The sequence below is a fragment of the Apodemus sylvaticus genome, chromosome X (assembly GCF_947179515.1).
Source record: "Apodemus sylvaticus chromosome X, mApoSyl1.1, whole genome shotgun sequence".
In the NCBI taxonomy this organism is placed as follows: Eukaryota; Metazoa; Chordata; class Mammalia; order Rodentia; family Muridae; genus Apodemus; species Apodemus sylvaticus.
The window spans coordinates 107669292-107688585 of record NC_067495.1 but is presented as its reverse complement, the minus strand read 5'-3'; the positions used below and the strand labels follow the sequence as shown (position 1 = coordinate 107688585).

The 19294-nt window shown below is 37.7% G+C and overlaps 1 pseudogene; it reads right to left on the bottom strand.

Moving 5' to 3' along the window:
- Positions 1 to 5050: 5050 nt before the first annotated feature.
- Positions 5051 to 19085, bottom strand: LOC127674638 (prohibitin 1-like; annotated as a pseudogene).
- Between the last annotated feature and the right edge of the window lie 209 nt (positions 19086 to 19294).

Below are 19294 nucleotides of genomic sequence, written 5' to 3'. Positions count from 1 at the left end.
CATGTCTTTGAGCTATTTTCTTGATTGCTTATTGATAGTGGAAGGCCTAACCCACTGTGGATGATGCGACACCTGAACAACTTGTCCTGGGTCTGTAAGGAAGTGGAATCTGTTACCCCATTTTGTTTTCTTGTTTTCTTGTGTTATTGTTATTTGAAAGTATATCATTGGATGTAATAATGGAATAATTGTGCAAAAGCATATTCTCCTCTTCCTTAGGGTTCGCATCTTTTTGTTTTAAAATTATTATAGGCTTTCTCTGTCTCAATGCTGAGCTATGAGCACAGGATATTCTTAAGTGCCTTGTGAGTTTACTTCTTAATCTGGTGACTCTCTCATCTTTTGCAATATAAGCAGTTCTTTATTATTTGGTTCCCTAAAAGGAGTAAGAGCAAAGAAGGGAAGGAAAAGAAATGCTACTCTTTTAAATCCCCTGGAAGTCACTTTAACCAGAATGAAGGATAAAACACTGGGGAGTGGAAAGTGACAAAATGCTGGCCTTCTTTGCATCTCTATGATCAGAACCAGCAACCATCCCTGATATATGCACTCTGTCTTAGAACATGTGCATAGCGTGTCTTGGAGACTGGGTATCTGATACTGTGCTAACATATGAAATGGCTGAAAAGTATCCAATTTGCCACCTTCTGGAAGGTTCACATTTTTATCACTCATTAAAACGTCAAAATAATTATCTCTGGTTCTACAAGCTTGCCTAAATTAATGGATTTCTGGTGCTACTTTCCATCTCTCTGGAATTTTTCTTGTCACAGAATACATTTTTATATTAAAATTTTGTATTGGTTATTTTATTTATTGGCATTTCAAATGTTATCACCCTTCCCAGTTTCCCCTCTATAAACACCTTATCCCCCCACCCTCTCCTTCTATGAGGGTGCTCCCCACCCACCCACTGCCCACGGGGGCTTGAAGCCTTTACAGGACCAAGAACCTCCCCTCCTATTGATGCCAGATAAGGCCATCCTCTGCTACATATGCAGCTGGAGCCATGGGTCCCTCCATGTGTACTCTTTGGTTGGTGCTCTTAATCTGGTGACTCTCTCATCTTTTGCAGTATAAGCAGTTCTTTATTATTTGGTTCCCTAAAAGGAGTAAGAGCAAAGAAGGGAAGGAAAAGAAATGCTAGTCTTTTAAATCCCCTGGAAGTCACTTTAACCAGAATGAAGGATAAAACACTGGGGAGTGGAAAGTGGCAAAATGCTGGCCTTCTTTGCATCTCTATGATCAGAACCAGCAACCTGGGACCCCTGGGAACCCTGGGAGCTCTGGGGAGTCTGGTTGGTTGATGTTGTTATTCTTCCTACGGGTTGCAAACCCCTTCAGCTCCTTCAGTCCTTTCTCTAGCTCCTCCATTGGGAAACCTGTGCTCAGGCTAATGTTTGGCTGCACATATCTGCGTCTGTACTGGTCAGGCTCTGGCAGAGCCTCTCAGGGGACAGCTATATCAGGCTCCTGTCAGTAAGCACTTCTTGGTGTCAGCAATAGTGCCTGGGTTTGGTGTCTTCAAATAGGATGGATCCCTAGGTTGTGCAGTCTCTGGGTGGCTTTTCCTTCAGTCTCTGCTCCACACTTTGTCCCTGCACTGCCCTTTGACAAGAACAATTCTGGATTAATATTTTTGAGATAGGTGGGTGGCCTCATCCCTCAACTGGGGGCCAGGCCTAAACTCTGGATATGATCTCTACAGGTTCTCCCTCCCCATTGTTAGGTATTTTGACTAATGTCCTCCCTGTTGGGTCCTGGGAACCTTTTGGGTCCCTGGCATCTGGGACTTTCTAGTGGCTAACCCCAGTTCTCCACCCACTCCTACACACCTCTGTTCAAATTCCTGACCTTCTTCAAGTCTCTCAAGAAAGAATACATTTTTTTCCAAATTGACTATAAAAGGTGATTCTAGACAAACGCCATATGAAGTTAATATATCTCTCCTATACATAATTCTATGGGCTTTCCTTTTTAAAAACTGTAGTCATATCTTCGTTATTAAATCATGACATCTCTGATGTATTTTAGTTCAACCTAGATCACAATGGCCACTGTTGTAATACTAATTACCCCAGAAGTCAGCCTTTTTGGGGGGGCTTACACTTGATGTTCCTGTTTCTTCACTCTGAGGTGACAATTCTTGAACCTTAGGAAGCACATTCCTTTTCCTATATGGCAGTCATTATTTGGCAATGGACATAAAATATCTTTTGTTTCTTTTCTTTAGAGGACAGTTTGTGTGGCTTCACTGTACCTCATAATATTGACTGCCCTACTTTGGAAATACTCACTTCCAAGATACATACCATATGGCTAAATCAGTCTATTGGGGAGAGACTGTTGTAAAATGATCATATTTTGTGTATATGACCAAGACAAAATTCTGCCTTAACTTTTGGTGATCATGTGAATATTTCAGGGGGAATAGCTGAGTACAACTTGGTTTATATGTGGAAAAGTAGGTCAGTTTCACTGTTTCTATTTAAATTTCTTTCACACTTTCCTACAGAAGTTTGCCTTAAATCTGAAACTAATTAATTTCCACTGTTGCAAGTTCTGACTGTTTTAATCTCCTTCCAAAGCTTGCCTTAAAACTCCTTTTTGATGAATTCCCCTCCCCCTTCACTAGTGCATTGCATTATTTTCAAGCAGGTTTTGAAGTTTTCCTGCTGAGTCAGCACTTTGTAAAAAAACTTTCCCATTAGGGCATCAGCAACCTGTGAAGGAATAAATAAGGAAAGAAGCTTATGATAAGTAAAGAAGAATTTAAATGTCCAATAATAGCAAGCAAATAGCAGCCATATAAAGGAGCATTACCAGAAGGGGACTTTGCTTTCTTAATTAAGAATAGAGTAAAAACTTTGTTATTTCCAATGTTGTGGGCTTGGTGCCCAGTGGCCATGCTGCAATAAAGTTCCAGAAAAAAAAAAAAAAGAAAAGAGTAAAAAGTAGCAGCCTCCTAGGTTGAAGAAAATGTCATAAGGCAGTTTAGTTCTTCAGTAGAAACAAGTTTCTAATTGAATAAATAACTCTAAATAATGTGAGAAGCATGTTTGCATCCGTCACAAGAAATACATTTTGGATATCAGTACTTTCCATAGTATTTAAAGTTCTCTGGAAGAAGTTTAGAAATCTACTTCTTTTTATGCTAGTCTTAACTGTTTAGAACACCATATTACCTCCCAATACCGCATGCTTTCCCTTGCATTTGAAATATTACATACACACATCTATTCATTCATGAATTCATTCTTGTATTTCTGTGCACATGTGCACATGCTTGTGCTTATGTGTGTACACATGTGCACCTGTGCGCATTATCTTACATCAGCACATGCACCTGAGCAGGCCAAAAAAAAAATTGAAAATTGGTTCTCTCCTTCCAGAATGTGGTTAACTCATCTTGGGTGGCAGGTGTCTTTACCTGCTGAGCCAATTGTCCTTATTACCTTGGAAGAATAAGTAAGAGAAAGGAAAAACTCTGCACTTTTAGTTTCTCACCTAACACTCAACCTAAGGGGATACTTAATATGTTTTTCTCAGCAAAAAAGGCCAGCTCACACTGATTGTTTTTAGCTTTCCTTAGACACAGGCTATGCATTTAAATTATAAGAATGTAGTAGAGGGGGCAGCTTTTCTGTTAATTGACAGTATCTTGTTAAAAATCTCAGTAATGCAAATATTCCAAGAGTAATGTCTACTTTTCATTGAAGTACATTATGAAAAATGGCTTGCCTTATTTGTAAGTTGCCTCTTCCCTTTCATATTATGCTATGAATTTTAAAACTTCATTAACACATCAGTGGGAAGCAGAATTTAAAGATCATGCCTTTTCACACAGCACTTTTCATTATTTTTCTTTTCTGGCAGCTCTGGAGGGAAATGTGAACTTTTGTAATGCTAAAATATCAAAACATGGTAGTCTCTTCCAGCACATCATTGGAGGCCCTTTTCTTTCTCTTTAATTGGCATATGACAAATCTATTTATCACAGGTCTTTTCTACTGCATGCAGAAAATTGTTAACCTGTGGGAGTGACAGATGATTTTAAGAATGTGTAATTTTAATTGTTACTCCTTGTGTCACTAGGTTTGAAGACCTCATTAAACAATGGTAGTGCTTTTTTGTGACATTTCAACTTTCTGTCAACGTTTCTATAATAATCTCTTTTATTAAAAATTCAGCCTCATTAGTTGAATATGTTTAGTATAAATTACAGCTTACCATAAAAGACAGTTTTGGCAATTGAATTTCAGCTTTTCATTGAAACTGGATTTTCATTTTGTTAATCTTCCCCCTAAATCATTTATAAGCTTTACTTAATATTTTCAAGGCCAAAATAATTTCTAGTACATACCTTTGAGATGGTCAATGTGACCTTGATTTCCATGTCGTTCTATATGTTTGTGGATATCTCTCTTGTAATTAGAAGAAGGCCACATTTAGGCCAAGAAAAACATGTTTCTAGATTCAGATATTGAAAACCTTGCATTTTGATTTTCAGTCACTCAGTCTTTTTACCCTTTCTCTCAATTGTCCACTCTTCACTGAACACATGTTGAAATTTATGGTAGTGGTCATTCTCAAATAAGGAAGTACTACTCATTTTTACAGAATCTCCTCTCCCTAGACAATGAATGCTATTCATAATAAATAATTAATATGTTAGGTATAATTTTAACAGTTAAATGGTACAGATAACATTTGAAATGGAACAATTTAACACAAATATTTCAAAGTAGTATTTTTTTTTAATTTGGTAAGAACTAGTAATTTTTGAGTAGTTGTCACTGCTTACCAAAGATACTAATAATTCCTTCTAACAGGATTCAAAATAAGTTCAGTGTAAATTAAGCTGATATCTTCTTCTTCCTCCTCCTCCTTCTTCTCCTCTTCCTCCTCTTCCTCTTCTTCCTCTTCTTCTTGAAGTGATTTTATTTTTATGTCCTTCACCTTAAACCAGTCATTGAATTTCACGATGATTTCTGGGGCGGGGCAGGAGGAAGGCATCATTCAGAATGATGGAGGCCACGCCCCGTTGGCCTCACTGGGGAAGCAGGAGGAGCACAGACTGCCCACTGGCGCTGGGGGAAAGGTGATGTTCTGAGCGCAGGAGAGCTGGTATGCTCTGACCTCAGCTGCCTCCAGCTTTCACAGCTCAATCAGGCCATCCCCCTGCTGTGGCCGGCAAGTTGGCGATGATCAGCTCAGCTGCCTTGGAGTCACCCTCAGCAGAGATGGTGGCTGCCTCCTGCTGCTGCTCAGCCTTTTCCACCTCAGTCTGGCTCTCTCTGCTTCCCGCCTCCGTGAACTCCTTCCCGGAGGTCAGATGTGTCAGGGACCCTTCATCCAGGATGAGTCCAACTGTTGCTGCTCGCTCTGCGCTGCCATCACTCAGTCGCCTGGAGACCAGCTCTCCCCGGGTCATCAACTCTCCAGCATCCAAGTGAGCCACCACGGACTCGAGGACCTCTGTGGTGACAGATGGCAGCCCTGCTCACCACAGTCCTCGCTGATGCTGGTATAGATTTGAGGAAGCTGGCTGGCCACGCGCTGGAAGAGGATGCGCACTGTGCTGTGGACATTCCGCAAGTCTTTGCTTCTAGTACCTGCACATTCCGTGGTCAAGAGCGGCAGTCAAAGATAACTGGTTTCTGTACTCAAGGGTTGAGAAAGTGAGTCTCTTTCCCTACCACAATGTTCTGCACTCCCGAGAATTGGTCCAAGATTATATAAAGCAGACTTCACCATGACTCCTGCAACTGCTAACACCAGGCTGAATTTTCTGATGGACTCCCAACAGTGGCAGCCTTGACTCCTGTCGCATTCACTTTTGCATGCTTTCAAGCTGAGCTCCACATGAATTTCCCAGTTGCTTTTAGAAAGAAGACATTTTCAATTAAAGAATTTATCTATCTATCTATCTATCCATCCATCCATCCATCTATCTATTTATCTTTCTATCTTTCTATTTACTTATTTTACATTTTGTTCACTGCCCCTTTCTTCCTGGACCCCCTCCCACAGCCTCTCTTCCCATCACTCCCCTTCTCTTCTGAGTGGGTGGAGACCCCTCTGAGTGTCTCCTCATATTGGTACATCAAGTCTTTGCAGGGCTAGGTATATCCTATCCCACTGAAGCTTTTACTGAATAATTTTAGGTCAAATAATATTCGGTTAAGCATCATCTAAACAGATAACCATGGGACTTACTATCAATTTCCAGTTGAGTTTCTATCTGTAAGTTAAAGCAGAGTGATAAGTTCTAATGCAGAAGGTTGTCAGATGTATAGCATAGGCAATGGGAAAGACCATCTAGAGATAAGAGAGAAGACCTTACATAGGCATGCAGAAATATGAGTCTTTGTTTCTAGTATATATATAAAAAAGAAATTACACTTCTAGGGAAGTGTAATGTGACAGTGGAGTATGAATTGTATAATCTGGGGCAGCTTGACCAAACTTCAAGGACATAATTAGAATATATGTTTTTCTAGAGCCCAAATCCTGAAATACTAGAATGAGGAACATAACATAAATCAGGTTGTGCCCTCAGAAAATTTTCTCTAATAACACTGTATAGAATAGAGTAGATTTGAAAAGTCAAGCAGATGTACTAGCCCATTATAATATTTCATATTTGTCCTGCCAATATGTGACAGTGCACAAGATGGTAAGAAACAATGACAATTTAATGACTTGTATAGGATAATGATTTGAAAACTGATTCAGGAAACTAAAGGAGAAAAACTAATGATAATGCTGTTATTGACATCCAATGTATTATTTATCATGCTTTTAAGTATGTATACTTTTATATAGTGCACTGTATAAAAGAATCTTAGAGTTTGGGATATAGAGATGGCTCAGTGAGTAGAAGCACATGCAGAGAAAGCAAGACGTTACAAGAACAAATTCCCAGCATCCTGTGCATGCCTGTAACTTTAGCATTATGGGAGTTGGGTAGCAACAAGTGGATTCTGGAAATTTTCAGGTATGCCGGATTACCTGACAGGACATGATTCTGTTTCAGTGGGAGACTTTGGCTCAAAAAAAAAAGCACAGAGAAAAAGAGGAATATGCTAGATGTTCTCTACTGGCCTCCACATGAACACTGAAAACATATCTGGGTACACACACATGGTTCCACACTCCCCAATGAACCTACACACACATGCACAAGTTCAATTTTCTATAGGTTCATTGGATTACAATAGATTACGATCCAAGAAGCGACTCTCAGTATAAAAGGTATGACTAATAAAGCCATTGAACTAATGACAGAAATCAAAGAATGCCACAAGACCCTCAACTATATACCAGCAAGGAGGCAATATGAGCCAATATAGTTCAGAAAGCTTTATAGATATCAGATGCACACAAAGCATTCTTTATTGAATTGGGAATTAAATAAAAATTAATTCATAGCACACTAATTGCTTAACAGAACAAGTAACTTATTTGATTCGATTCATAAATCACACTTCTTGTTACATCACTGTGTCCATGTATTCTGTTGAGGAGTAGCTGTACATATACCTGCAGGTAACCTTCACAGGGGAAAAACAAAAAATAAGTTCAGACTCAGAATCATGACTCTAGGAAGGCAGTTTTCTCCAGTTTATGTTGGGTTTGTTGATACTGTTGCCAATAGAGTAAGTTTACATTACTAAAAGTTAAGTGTGATGCTTTCATTTGTACACACAGTCAATGAATACACATTTTTTCTTCTGTATCACCTAGTCTCTTTGATGCAAAGCTGATTAGTGAAGGAGATTATTTTTTCTCATTCAATTTTCTATCTGCAAGCAAATATCCACTGAGCCAGTGGGAGTTTTTCTCCCCTCAAAACAGCTTCATGTCCACTAAATTTTTATATGGTGGCATGTTTTTCAAGGTGGTTGATAACTTACGACAGAATTAAGGGCTCCCAAAATAAATGTTTTACATTTTAAGGATCAGAATGATTGCTGCTAAACTATTTTCTTTTCTTTTCTTTTTTAATTTTCTACATTCTTTGTTTATATTCCAAATGATTTTCCCTTTCCCGGTTCCCCCCTCCCCATAAGTCCCATAAGCCCTATTCCCTCTGCCCATTCCCAGATCAACCCCCTTCCACTTCTCTGTCCTGGTACTCCCCTACAATGCTGGAACAAATCTTTCCAGGACCAGGGACTTCTATTTCCTTCTTTTGGGAACTCATTTGATATGTGAATTGTGTCTTGGGTATTCAGAGATTCTGGCCTAATATCCACTTATCACTGACTGCATTCCATGTGTGTTCTTTTGTGATTGGATTACCTCATTCTGGGTGATATTTTCCAGATCCAACCATTTGCCTAAGAATTTCATGAATTCATTGTTTTTTAATTGCTGAGTAGTATTCCATTGTGTAAATATACCACATTTTCTGTATCCATTCCTCCATTGAGGGGCATTTGGGTTCTTTCCAGCTTCTGGCTATTATAAATAAGGCTGCTATGAACATAGCGGAGCATGTATCCTTATTGCATGTCGGGGAATCCTCTGGGTATATGCCCAGGAGTGATATAGCCGGGTCCTCTGGAAGTGACATGCCCAGTTTTCTGAGGAACCGCCAGACTGACATCCAGGGTGGTTGTACCATCTTGCAGTCCTTCCAGCAGTGAAGGAATGTTCCTCTTTCTCCACATCCTCGCCAACACCTGCTGTCTTCTGAATTTTTAATCTTAGCCATTCTGACTGGTGTAAGGTGAAATCTCAGGGTTGTTTTGATTTGCATTTCCCTAATGACTAATGATGTTGAACATTTCTTAAGGTGCTTCTCAGCCATTTGAAATTCAATCAATCTGTGTATCAAAAATTCATTTCACACAAAAAAGCAAAAGGGACATAGAAGAGAGTTTTGCAAACCTTTCTTTGAGATAATTTTTCATAGTGGGATTACAACTCAAAAAATTTATTTTCTCTTTTACATCTACACATTAAAATGAAAGTTGAGAAATACTGTGTCTGAGACATACTCTAATGATGATAATATTTTCTTTAAAATAATTGCATATCATATTCATTCATATGAAATACTGAAAAATAATCAAGGCAGCCCTGTGTCTTAACTTATATGATTTTCAAGTCTTCAGCTGCTTTCATGTACCACTTGGGCCAATATACATCTTATTCTCTTATATCAGGGAGTCTTTTTCAGACTTTCATGTGGAATAAAACAAATCAAAAGTGTCATAGAAAATTTACACATCCATGTAGAAAAATAAACATATTACTTTCCAAGCTCTGGGTAATAACTACTGACAGTCATTGTGGTGAATTAAATTTATTCTCAGACTGCTATGTGAGATAAGGTAATTCTGCAAGGCACAGACAGCTATTGCTTCTATTCAGACTGTCTTTTCTTCATAATCTATGCTTAATCTATGAAAACAGTCACTTTGGCTAGTTCATAAAACAAAATCAAATGCACTCCTCTGGATACACATTTGGCAGTGGTTTTAATTACTAAGACTCAAACCAAATGGTCTGTTTAGGAGATTAAACTACCAAAAATTTCATAGATATTGCTATACAAATAATAGTAGTTAGTAATGATTGATAATAGATTATTATTTGCTAAAATGATATCAGAGAAATTTGAAAGATATCAAAACTTCTATTGTGACACCCATGCCCTGTTAAAGAAGAAGTGCTTGATTATAAGAGCATCATTATGTAACTCTGTGTGGTGATTTGAATGAGAATGGTTTCTATAGGCCCATATGTCTCTATATTTACTCCTCTGTTAGTGAAACCTTTTGATAAGGATAAGAATGTGTAGCCCTTACTGAAGGAGGTATGCAACTGTGGGATAGTTTGAGGTTTCAATCTGCTCATGCTATTTCCAGTCTCTATCTTCTGTTTCCTAATTATGAATCAAGATATTACCTCAGCTACAGCTTTAGTGACATGATTTTGCTTTAATATCATGCAATTTAACCATCAGAAACAATAACCAATGAAATGCTTTCTTTGGTGAGTTGTCTTGATTATAGTAGTTGTTCATTGCAATATAAAAGTAACAAAGAACCCCATAATGAGGCACTTAGAGTCTTCCATCATTAAAGGATAGCTGAGCTCCTTGAGTTAAGGATGAATTTCAGTACTCTATTAAATGGAGTGAATTAGATTAAGTGTAATTAGCCCCCAAGTCACAAATAATTTGTAAGAATACTTTGCACATATTCTTCCTGACAGATACTTTTCATTGAATATGTTCCTGTGCATTCACAAGGATAGTACCATAATTATTTTGCCCAGGACAATAATCACTTTCAATGTATACAAAGTTTTGGATAATATGCTATCAAAGTCAGACATGTATTATTGTCACATTGCACACTGCCTCCGGGGTGACCCTAAAGCAGCATGGAAAAGAACAATCCTCGAGTTGCTCAAATTCCAAGCATGTATCAAAAGTTCTCAGTGGTTTTGCAGAGAAAATAGCCTGAAGAATGAATCTACAATAACTCATAGGCAATATTGTTCATTATCAAGAGCTGACAGGAATGTGATTATAAAACTGATGATAAGACGTCCTGATTTAGATGGATCTCTTAGAATGGTATCAAATTTGTGAATGTTTGGGTCTTGTCTGAATTCTCATCAAATAACACTTAAAGTAAGGGAGTGTTTCCATAATTGTGTGACTCATATTGTGGATGCACATCATCTTTTATGCACAGTAACTTCAGGAACTATTAAAATGACTCATGTAAGGAGGGATCTTGGTGACAGATGGAGATGATGATTATTCACAAATACCTTCCTCCCTACCATTGCCTGCTGCCTATCATCCCGGTTGAATTCAAAGTCAACCAACAGGCAAAGCTACTCCTGAGCAACATCTATATCTTGGGAGATCAGTGACCTCCACCATGATGAGTAGGGCTTAAAGACAGAAAATTGTCTTTGGAGCAGTAGAAACATATTTTAGATGTAAATTTTCCCTGATCAACCTGCAACACTTCTGCTAGAATCATCATACAGGCACTCACTTTTTATCACATGTTGAACTTCAATACTGCTTCTGAATGTAGTAGGAACTTCAAGGTGAAAGTTGACCAGTCAGCTGACACTCCTTCAGAATTTTCTTCTCCAAGTGCTGCTTTTAGTCTGTACTTCTTGTTTTTCCACAGTTTCATCCTGAGTGAGGTAACCCAGTCACAAAAGAACACACATGGTATGCACTCATTGATAAGTGGATATCAGCCAAGAGGCTTGGAATACCCAAGATAAAATTCACAAGCGTGGGTGCTTCTGTCCTTCTTTGAAGGGGAAACAAAATTATCATAGGAGGAAATATTGAGAAGAGAAGGAGGAAGAACTATGTATGGATACTCTGGTCCTTCGTAGAAGGGGGAACAAAATACCCACAGAAGGAGATAGAGACAAAATGTGGAGCAGAGACTAAAGGAAAGGTCATTCAGAGATTGCCTCACCTGGAGATCCATCCTATATATAGACACCAAGCCCAGACACTAATTCTATTGATGATAAGAAGTGCTTGTTGACAGAAGCCTGATATACCTATTTCCTGAGAGGCTGTTATAGAGCCTGACAAATACAGAAGCAGATGCTCCCAGCCAACCATCAGACTGAGAATGGGGTCCCTGGTGGAGGAGTTAGAAAAAGGCTGAACGAGTTGAAGGGGTTTGTAAGCACATAGGAGGAATAACAATATCAACCAACTAGACCCCCCAAATTTCTCTAGGACTAAGCCATGAACCAAGGGGTACACATTACTCCAGCTGCATATTTAACATAGGATTGCCTTGTTGGGTATCAATAGGAGGAGAGGTCCTTGGTTCTGTGAAGGCTCAAGGATGCCCCAGTATAGGGGAATGCCAGGGTGTAGAGGCAGGAGTGAGTAGGAGGGTGGGGGAGCACCCTCATAGAAGCAGAGGGAGGGGGAGGGGATACGGGTTTCCATAAGGGAAACTTGGAAAGGGGATAACATTTGAGATGTAAAGAAATAAAATATCATATATATTATATATATAATATATATAACACACATATCTTTCACATATATAATTAAATATAATTCATAAACAAATAGTGCATATATGAAATATATATTTAACATATATTTATATATAATATATTACATATATTAATAAAATTTCTATCTTTGTGTTTTGGATCGTGAAAGTATGTGCATTCACTGTATTATTATTATCAGATTTCTGTGATTTTTAAGCCAACCTCAAGAAACTCTCTTGCTCCTTTGAGCCTCTTTGGATTTTACTGCCATCTCTCTATTGACATTTAATTTAATAGATATTTTGCTACTGCTTGCCCCACCAGTTAAGTACACTACATTTTAGTCTTATACCATCCATGTATACACCTACACAGTTAATTCTTAATGAATACTTATTAATCTATATTATATTTAATGATATATTTGCAGTAATGAATAGGAGAAAGAAGATAATTAGAAATGATTAATATTGACTAGTGTAATGTATTCTGTAATGAGTGTTTATAACATGCACGTGCATGTGTGTAAACATTCACACACACACACAGACACACATTGAATAATCAAACAAAGTTGTCATTTTTTGTTTGGCTATCAAAAGATCTGTGTTAAAGTGTTGAAGGATAAATGATATGTAAATTAATAAAGTGACTGTCCTAATCTATAGAAAAAATGCTATAGAAGTGAAAGATGAAACTTATCATGAAAAATCCAAATACCTTATTTATATTCTTTCATTTATATATAGTTGAATAATAGCACTCAGGCTCATACAGGATTAAGCCAGTCAAATTCCAGCATGGGCATGGAGGAGCTCATGGATTTCACTGTTAGTTGAGGAACTATTGGCAATTGATGAATGCTGAGGGAGGGAAGAGTCAATTATTTTTTCAAGCACAGAGAGTGCTACTTGAACTCAGTGAGATAAAGAAAAAAAGATTCCTTGGCATTGGGGTGAGAGAAGTGGTTGGAGCTATGGGAAGAATTGGTAGTGAGGAATGGGAGCTGGATTTGATCCAAGCACATTATATGCATGCATGAATATTAAATATATCCATGGTTCACATTTCAATATTAGAACAAGAAACATTTTTGTTTGTTATTCTATTATCTAAGGTTAGACATTAAGAATGTCATATAGAATATCTACACAATGGAGTACTATTCAGCCATTAGAAACAATGAATTCATGAAATTCTTAGGCAAATGGATGGAGCTAGAGAAAATCATACTAAGTGAGGTAACCCAGACTCAAAAGGTGAATCATGGTATGCACTCACTAATAAGTGGATATTAACCTAGAAAACTGGAATACCCAAAACATAACCCACACATCAAATGAGGTACAAGAAGAAAGGAGGAGTGGCCCCTTGTTCTGGAAAGACTCAGTGAAACAGTATTCGGCAAAACCAGAACAGGGAAGTGGGAAGGGGTGGGTGGGAGGACAGGGGAAGAGAAGGGGGCCTACGGGACTTTCGGGGAGTGGGGGGGCTAGAAAAGGGAAATCATTTGAAATGTAAATAAATTATATCGAATAAAAAAATTAAAAAAAGAATGTCATATAGAATAATAGAACATTTACTAGCATATCCTTTAATTTTCATATTCATTTTTCTAACCCACCAGAGTTAATGTGAAAATAAATATCTCATATTTTTTCACCAACCCTATATACGACAGAGTGCTAATATCCAATATATACAAAGAACTCAAGAAGGTAGACTCCAGAAAACCAAATAACCCTATTTAAAATGGGGTACAGAGCTAAACAAAGAATTTTTACCTGAAGAACTTTGAATGGCTGATAAGCACCTTAAGAAATGTTCAACTTCATTAGTCATTAGGGAAATGCAAATCAAAACAACCCTGAGATTTCACCTCATACCATCAGAATGACTAAGGTTAAAAACTCAGGAGACAGCAGGTGTTGGCGAGGATGTAGAGAAAGAGGAACACTCCTCCACTGCTGGTGGGATTGCAAGCTGGTACAACCACTCTGGAAATCAGTCTGGCAGTTCCTCAGAAAACTGGGCATGACACTTCCGGAGGACCCCGCTATACCACTCCTGGGCATATACCCAGAGGATTCCCCAGCATGCAATAAGGACACATGCTCCACTATGTTCATAGGAGCCTTATTTATAATAGCCAGAAGCTGGAAAGAACCCAGATGTTCCTCAATGGATGAATGGATACAGAATATGTGGTGTATTTACACAATGGAATACTACTCAGCAATTAAAAACAATGAGTTCATGAAAGTCTTAGGCCAATGGTTGGATCTGGAAAATATCATCTTATGTAAGATAGCACATTCACAAAAGAACATACATAGAATGTAGTCACTGATAAGTGGATATTAATTAGCCCAAAATCTCTGAATACGCAAGACACAATTCACATATCAAATCATTCCCATGAAGGAAGGAGAGGGCCCTGGTTCTGGAAAGGCTTGTTGCAGCATAGTAGGGGAGTACCAGGACAGAGAAATGGGAGGAGGGTGATTGGGAAATGGGCAGAGGGAAGAGGGCTTATGGGACTTATGGGTAGAAGGGAACTGGGAAAAGGGAAATCATTTGTAATGTAAACAAAGAATTTAGAAAATAAAAATAAAATAAAAACAATATCTCATATATATGAGCTTCCTTCAAATGTGAAAACCCACCACTTAAATTTTGGTTTCTAATATATCTGGAAGAAAACTCATCCTGTGACAGTTCAAATCACTGAAGTGAAATATAGCTTCAGTTTAGTAGAAGGTGGATTGGTTCTAAAATATAAGTATTATGGGGACAGAGATATGGCTCAAGGATAAGATACTGACTGCTCTTCAGAAGATCTGGCTTCAGTTCACAGCACCCACGGTAAGCTGCCAACTTTTATTCCAGTTCCAGAAGATCTGACACCTTCACACAGACACACGTACATGCAGGGAAAACACCAATGCATACAAAATAAAAGTATACAAGTCCTGTGTGTGTGTGTGTGTGTGTGCTAGATACTACTTGATACGTGGGGCAAGATGAATGTGTTTAATTGTATTATAGATGTGTATTAGCTGACTGATCTATGGGAAAGTTGCATATAGTGAAGGCATGTAAGGTGCTGATGAAACATTTACCTGACTGAATTACACTCTCTTTTATAAGTGTGTTTTATAAGGAAATATAAAGAAAAAAGACCAAGAGCTGAATGTGAAAATTTTTGCCTATATCTCTAAATTTTGTGGGTTAAAGCAGGGAGCCAACATGGGCCACATATGGAATAGCCACATACAAAAGTGAGCTCATTCACATTAAACATTCATGTGTATTTCATTTTTTTGTTTTATTCTTTTGTCTTTTCTGTTTAAGGTGTTTTTGTTTTGTTTTTGGGTTTTCTACTTCCAAATTTGAACTCACAGTATAAGAATTGCACCATCAAGCTGCACATCCAGTCCCAAGATTCATCTTTAAAATCCTATTAAGAATGACATTGATTGTTTTGTGTGTGTTTGTGTGTGTGTGAGAGAGACAGAGACAGAGACAAAGAGACCGAGACAGAGACAGAGAGACAGAGACAGAGAGACAGAGAGAGACAGAAAAAGACAGAGACACAGAGAGAACCTTCCTTCTCTCTTCTGTGTAGTTGTGTGGCTCAATCTCCCATAATCAACCTAGATGACAGGATGGCTGGTGCTTTTACTATATGAGCAGTGTTGCTGGCCTCATTCATCTTTTTAATAATACTAATCAGAAAAAGGTGAACTAGTAATTAATGTAAATTTAATGCACTGTTGCAGGATAAGGAAGAATCTAAAGGTGGGGATTCAACAGTGTTGGCCTTTCAGACAGATTGGTTTGTCGATAGCTCCTATAATTCACAGAATCATACAAATATCTAACTTATTAGCTAAAATTACTCATTAGAATTGATTACATTAACTGAAAAGCAGTCACTAAATCTTTGTCAGTTAAGATAAAGTGTTACTTTTGAACTGTCAATTTAGATAGTGTAACTGAATTTGATTCTCATTTGAGAAAATGTAGCTCAAGCTTAGAATAAAGTCACTATCTTAAAAGTTTTCTGGAAACATAGCATTTTTTATGGGTTGGGAGTATTTTTCCATAATGCTTCATTGTTATCATTGATACCTAGGGTGAAATTTTCTCATGCATATGGTCCAATGAGAAATAGAATGAAGCTGGGCAGTGGCGGCGCACGCCTTTAGTCCTAGCACTTGGCAAAGCACTTTAATCCCAGCAGAAGCAGGTGAATTTCTGTGCTCAAGGCCAGCCTGGTCTACACAATGAGTTCCAGGACAGCCAGGTCTACACAGAGAAACCCTGTCTCAGAAAAAAAACAAGAACCCCCCCCCCCAAAAAAATAGAAAGAAAGAAAGAAAGAAATAGAATGAAGCTTTAAAGCAATTATTTGCATGATTCAGTACCATAAAACATAAAACATTAAGGGAACACAGGGTATGCAAATATTTCTTTTTTTTTATTTTATTTTTTTATTCGATATAATTTATTTACATTTCAAATGATTTCCCCTTTTCTAGCCCCCCCCACTCCCCAAAGTCCCGTAAGCCCCCTTCTCTTCCCCTGTCCTCCCACCCACCCCTTCCCACTTCCCCGTTCTGGTTTTGCCGAATACTGTTTCACTGAGTCTTTCCAGAACCAGGGGCCACTCCTCCTTTCTTCTTGTACCTCATTTGATGCGTGGATTATGTTTTGGGTATTCCAGTTTTCTAGGTTAATATCCACTTATTAGTGAGTGCATACCATGATTCACCTTTTGAGTCTGGGTTACCTCCCTTAGTATGATGTTCTCTAGCTCCATCCATTTGCCTAAGAATTTCATGAATTCATTGTTTCTAATGGCTGAATAGTACTCCATTGTGTAGATATACAACATTTTTTGCATCCACTCTTCTGTTGAGGGATACCTGGGTTCTTTCCAGCATCTGGCAATTATAAATAGGGCTGCTATGAACATAGTAGAGCATGTATCCTTATTACATGGTGGGGAATCCTCTGGGTATATGCCCAGGAGTAGTATAGCAGGATCTTCTGGAAGTGAGGTGTTCAGTTTTCGGAGGAACCGCCAGACTGCTTTCCAGAGTGGTTATACCAATTTGCAACCCCACCAGCAGTTGAGGAATGTTCCTCTTTCTCCACACCCTCTCCAACACCTGCTGTCTCCTGAATTTTTAATCTTAGCCATTCTGACCGGTGTAAGATAAAATCTTAGGGTTGTTTTGATTTGCATTTCCCTAATGATTAATGAAGTTGAGCATTTTTTAAGATGTATGCAAATATTTCTTATTCATATTACTGGTATAGATGATCTAAATTTCCCTGAGACTGTAGATTGAATTTCCACATTGCCTAGATTCAAGTTTCTCTGTGGTTGTTCCTGTTTATTTCACTAATTCTGTCAATAGAACTAGTTCTTCTCTCTATTTGTGATTTCTACATGGTATCTCTTGTTTTTCAACTTAGAATAATTAAATATTGATGAAGGACTTACACCTATATTACAAAGATGCTAAGTAAAACACATCCTTTGCCTATTAGCAGTATAGTTACAGATACAATATATATATGTAATAATATAGCAATTATTGATAATGTAAACAAACATCAATTTTTATAAATATAAGAGCCGTAGTAGTTCTAAATATTAGTTTCTTATTTAAACTTATGCCTAGATATTTTCTCATGCGAATGTTCATCAATTCTTCTCTTTTTAAATTTTCCTGAATTAACATACAGTTGCATCCTTTTCTCTCTTCCCTTTCTTCTTTTCAACCCTTCCCATGTTGCCTCTCCAACCAATTCCTGTCAAATTCATGGTCTGTTTTTCCTTGGTATTTTTTAAATGCCCCCTGACCCACCTCTACACATATGTGCACATGAGTTAACTGTTAAGTCAGTTTTTTTGTTGCTTGTATGTATATAATTTCAAGGCTACCTGTTTGATATTGGATATCCAATTAAGTAGTTTGTCTCTGGTATGCTCTGGTTCAGCATTCTTTAGTTACTTGTAGTCATTTGTCTAGGTTTGGGGCCTTCAAAGACTCTCCCCCCTTCATGCTAGCATCTCTATTGCTGTGGTCCTTGTTCAGGTTTTATTCAGGCACCATTTTTTTAGGTGAAACTTCCCTGTTGATTCTAAGAGATGCAATAACAATCTTACAGCATATTATGATGTTCTTTTCTTACAGTCTTTTAATCTCTTCTTCAGCTATGTTCCCTTCCCCCTAGGCAAGGACCACTTGACAGGTGAAAATCATTTCAGGTACTAGCAACCCAGCCATTTACTCAGGGCTAGTGAGGTCATAAGTCTTAGTTGGTCATTTTCTTATTTTCACTCTCGGTTTGTTATTATGCTATTGAAATACAATTGATCCTTGTGTAATAAATTATAAACTGCTAGTTTATCCTGAAAATTTACAAGGCATATTTATAAGTAGTTCTAACAAAATATCACTGGACACCCTGTGATTATTTATATATAAAGCCATTTTATCTACTGAGTATTCTTTCTTTCTAATGTGGTTGTGATTTCCATGACCGTCATACTTTTTGTTTCTTTTCTTACTAGCCAGATTAGAACCTACAGAATAACAGATGATGTTGGGCTCTTTTGTGATCACACAGGGGGAATATCCAGTTTCTCGACATTATGATGTGAGCTGTTTGTTTTGCATGTATACACTTTATCAGATTTAAAAATTCACAACCATTCTTATAAATGTAAATTTGTTAATGTGAGATGGTTCTGAATTGTAATAGAGCTTTTGTGTTTTCAAAAAATTTTGTATTTCTAGGATAAACCCTACTATGTGGTAGCTTAAATTCTTTGTTATGTACTATTGATCCATTCAGCTAATGTTTCTCTCATGTATTTATGTATTTGTGCATGCATGTGCATGTGCGTGTGTGTGTGTGTGTGTGTGTGTGTGTGTGCATGTTAGTGTTTCCACACTGTACCAATGGAAGTAAGAGGACAATTTGTGGTATCCATTCTCTTCTTTGGTCAGGCTTGCACTACAGATCTCAAGCTTGATGGCAAACATCTTTACGCTGAGAGATTCTTATCAGTGGCCTTTAATATAATTGAAATGATTTTATTATAGATCATTCACATTTATATTGAAAGAACATACTGTCTGTGAGTTTCATTTTGCCACTTAGTCATTACATCTCATATCAGAGAATTATTCAATAGGAAAATTGAGAAATGTTCACATATCTCATTTTTGAAAATGTGTGTGATATATTAGTA